We start from the raw sequence: 4,670 nt of genomic DNA, 5'->3' as shown, positions 1-4,670 counted from the left end.
GGTCCATTAATGCAGATGATATGTGAAGGTTAGAGAGGTATGAGGCTAGTATGCTCTGCTGGATGTGTAATGTATGGGTTCGTGTTTGACAGAGTCTAGTGTATTGAGAGAGAAGTAAGGCATAAGAGGAATTAGATGCAATGTGTAAGAAAGCAGACAACACTGATTTGGGCAAGTGATGCAGATGGATGCTGATAGCTCTATGAAGATGAGCCAATCTCTCAAATTAGGTGGAACACATGAAATTTGGATAGCCAGGAGGACATGGAACGAAGTACTGAAGGATTACATCAGGATGCTGAACCTTTCAGACAGTAAGACCAAGATGCCTAGCCCATCGATGGACCTAAGAAGACCTCATACTCCACAGCAGAAGTGTTAATGGCAGTCTCCCTGGTGAAGAAGATTGGCCTGCAAGAGTTCTGTGCTGATACCTTGTAAAAAGCACACATGCCTATGCCATGTGTTTGGGCACCAGAGGAAAGCACCCAGCACTCTCAGTAAAGGGGTTATGTTAGGGAGGGCATCCAGTTATAGAAACCATGCTAAATCTGACAATTGGGGCCTGGTGCAGCTCCCCCCTTTGGTAGCTCTGGTCAATCCCTCCAAACCATTCTTGTATGAAAAGCAGATGTTAAATGATGATGATGATCTTGTAAAAAAAAATAATAATCTTTGTTATAGGCGCAGGAGTGGCTGTGTGGTAAGTAGCTTGCTTACCAACCACATGATGCTGGTGTGTTTACGTCCCCGTTACTTAGCGGTTCGGCAAAAGAGACCGATAGAATAAGTACTGGGCTTACAAAGAATAAAGGCGGTGCTCCAGCATGGCCGCAGTCAAATGACTGAAACAAGTAAAAGAGTAAAGAGTAATCAAAAATTTAAAATCTGAAAATATTTTTGTTTTCTATTTGAATAGGTTGGCAATGTAAAAAAGAGTACAAAATAGGTATTTTGAAAGGTAAGTGGAGTACCTTTTTCTCATCTTAAACTAGACACTATCTTTTCAGTTCTGTTTTTTTATTTTTTTCTCTTAACTCATACAATTTTACTTGAAGTTCACCTACCATGACCGTCATTATTTAATGTCCTGGCTCTTTGTTATACAATCACCTGTGATATCACGAGAGGAAGTGTCTCAAATCTTTATATAAAGAAAACTCTGATTCCAGATATGTAAAAGTAGGTGTTGAAACAATGATGATGATAAAAATGAATCCTGAAATCTTTCATATGGGAAACTAGTCAATAATAATGATTCATATATTTATTGCAGGAAACCCTGTGCTCGGACAATGTATCTATCTTGAGGTTAAAGATATGCCCTATATGGAAAGGCCTGTGGTCTGGAGAAATAAGGTCCGTACTATCGAGTGCAATAAGGAATATTGCGAGAATGACACATATGCAGTTAGGCAGATTCATAGAACTTCTACTCTCTACATCGAGAATATAACGAGAGGGGATTTGTTTTGGAGATTCTATGACAAGAACTCCTGTAATGCAACTATTACTCTTGGGAAAGAAGGTAAGGAAGTGACTTCTGCTAATAATAACAATAATAATTCTTTCTAATTCATGCACAGTCATCAGTTTCAGGTTCCTTGATTACATAAATTTGAGTCTATTTGGCTGGTACTATTGAATATATTTTCTGGTGCAGTAACAATTCTGCCAGGAAACAACCTCAAGTTCATAATAATAATGATTATAATTAGTATTTTTATTTCAAATTATTCCACAAGAGCAGCTTAGGGGAGGTATGAATGAGTTGATTACATCGACCCCAGTGTTCAACTGGTACTTATTTTATTGACCTTGAAAGTATTAAAGGCAAAGTCAACCTCGGCAGAATTTGAACTCGGAACATAGCAATGGACAAAAATGCATCTTGTCCAGTGTGCTAACAATTCTACCAGCTCACCGCCTTAATAATAATAATAATAATAATAATAATAATAATAATATGTGGAAATTATTGACTGGAATACTTGCAGAGTCAATGTACAAACATCTGGAAAAGAAAAGATGGAGTCCTGCCATGTGAGCAGAAGGGTTGCATCAAATGTTGAGCGATTGCTTGGAAAAAGTATGGCAAATGGGAGGACGAACCTGATAGCATATGGAAGAAGTTTACAGACAGTAGATATCGGGAGGGGCATCTTCCAAACAGACTGTCTGCCCCCACTGATCTTTGTAATGTGCTTGATACCACTAACACTGATTCTGAGGAAAGCAAAAGCTGGGTGTGTATTCGAAAGCTACCAACAAAAAGTCAACCATTTGTTATTCATGGATGACCTCAAACTTTATGAAGCCAAGTCAGTTCCCTCGTTGATACAGTATTTACCTTCAGTGCTGATATCAGAATGGAGTTCGGACTGAGGAAGTGTGGTGTGTTAGTCTTGAAGAGAGGCAAAATCAAATGTATGGACGGGATAAGGATACCAGAGTAGAAGAAATAGCTAAGGTTCTATGGCTGCTATTTCTAAACTTCGGTATGTGGCTAAATATTACAATTTTTTTTTTTATCAAAAACAAAAGATATATGCTTTACTGTTCATTTTTTGCAGATAATGAAAGAACAAAAGATTTTAAAGTTGCTACATCAGAAGGACTCAGCAATGGCGCGCGTGTAGCAATAAGCCTTTGCATATTCTTCTTTGCTGGAGTCATGCTTTTTGCTCTCATCATAATTAGCCTATGGAGAATGTAGAAAAAATTGGTATAGCATGCAAGAAAGGATTGGTTGGTGCTTTTTCTTTTGTGCCCCATAATTTGCACGATGGCATCAAATCCCTAAAACCTGAGAAAAGCGACTCCAAGAACTTGAAAAAAAATTACAAGTCAAAAAGTACAACGGCCCCAACTGTGGAACTTGCATCTTACCCTTTGAGGGCTCAACATACAAATTTAAATCAAGTCAAATTTTTACCATAATGTGCTTTGAAGAACTTAATCTATTTTCTCAAATGTGGAGGGTGTGGTGGGGACTACATAGGTCAAACTAGCTTAACTTCCACAGGGAAGCCAATCAAGCAGAACGACAAGCTTGACCACCGAAAAAAAGTCACCAGTATTTAGTATTTTAACAAATCAAAAATCAGATGAGGCCATCAGGATTCACTGCTGAGATGCTTAAAACATCTTGTGGCGTGGGCTATTGTCTGGTCACCCAAATTGTAAACCAGGTAGCTCATGATGGAGTCATACCCAATGGCTGGCGTAGCAGTACCACAGTCATCCTTGACTGACTTCTGTACTGGTGGCACGTAAAAAACACCAACCAATTGTGGCCGTTGCCGGCCTCATTGGCCCTGTGCCAGTGGCACATAAAAACACCCACTACACTCACGGAGTGGTTGTTGTTAGGAAGGGCATCCAGCTGTAGAAACACTGCCAGATCAGACTGGAGCCTGGTGCAGCCTCCTGGCTTCCTGGACCCTGGTTGAACTGTCCAACCCATGCTAGCATGGAAAACGGACGTTATATGATGGTGATGATGATGATGGAACAATGGTTTCTCTCTGACAGCAGTTTTACATTTTCCAGATGCCTTTAGCTAGGCCAAAATAATGTCTTCACCACTTGACCCTTTCTAACCTCTTCTACTTCACCAAAAGCTAGAATAGAGATATCACAGTACCACCAACAAAGGACATTGTTCTCAACGATAGGTCTATCCTGGATAGTTATAAAAGCAAGAACCTCAAGCAAAAAGACAGTTGGTCAGTTGGCTCGTGACAACTCAACCAAGTCAGAGACAGCTACCATGAGTTAGGGAGCGGAACGCTAGAACCATGATCCCAATCATGGCAGCTACTAAAGACAATGGTCTGGAAGAGAAATGAAATTTAATGTCAGCAACTGTGAGACAACATCCCACAACCCTACCACTTTCACTAGCTCTACATCTGTTCCCTAACAAAATCATTCTATTGCTATCAGTGGCTTACTGCTAAGAGAACATGTACACAAAATTGTACAAAGAAAAATTCTACCACATCTAACTTTCTTTCACATGCTCTCAAATTTTATAACTTACCTGACAAGGTAAGGTATTTTCAACATAACGGTAGATAAATGTTTTCTTCACCACTTCAACCATCGTTCTTTCATGTAAACATAATGGCTATCAACAAAGAAGCAGTCCTTACACACTGATCACGACTCCGACATTCCATCCTACTGTGTATCGACTATCGTCTTCCCAAATTGTTGTTTAACCTTTCTAAATAAATTATTTTATTTTATTAAAGTAAATAATTCTAACCATTGAAAATAAATGTATTTTAAACAATTACGTGTTTTTGAATTTATCTGCATTTTCAACAACACATTTCCCTATATATATATATATATATATAATAATAATAAATATTAGGGAATAAATCCAAATTTACAGGGAAAAAAATCAGATTTAGGATTAAATCCAATTTTATAGTAAAATATTATAAAATATTATTAGAGACAAAACCACTATTTTGCAAAAGAAACAAGGAAAGACTTAATCAATACATAAAATTTTAATAAATAGTCAAAAAAACCGCCACTACAATCGTTTCTTGTCTTTCCTTGTTTGTTTTGCAAAATAGTGGTTTTGTCTCTAATAATATTTTATATATATATATATATATATATATATATAAGGGATGGCTATAATAGGACAT

The 4,670-nt window shown here is 37.7% G+C and overlaps 1 long non-coding RNA gene across 1 annotated transcript; it reads left to right on the top strand.

Moving 5' to 3' along the window:
- The first annotated feature begins 848 nt into the window (after positions 1-848).
- On the top strand, positions 849-2,831 carry LOC115231285. The gene is made up of 3 exons (XR_004997685.1): positions 849-961; positions 1,277-1,528; positions 2,574-2,831. It is a non-coding gene; the product is annotated as an uncharacterized LOC115231285 (long non-coding RNA).
- Positions 2,832-4,670: the final 1,839 nt, after the last annotated feature.

Source organism: Octopus sinensis, unplaced genomic scaffold (genome assembly GCF_006345805.1).
Source record: "Octopus sinensis unplaced genomic scaffold, ASM634580v1 Contig18051, whole genome shotgun sequence".
NCBI lineage: Eukaryota > Metazoa > Mollusca > Cephalopoda > Octopoda > Octopodidae > Octopus > Octopus sinensis.
This window is presented reverse-complemented; position numbering and strand designations above follow the sequence as displayed.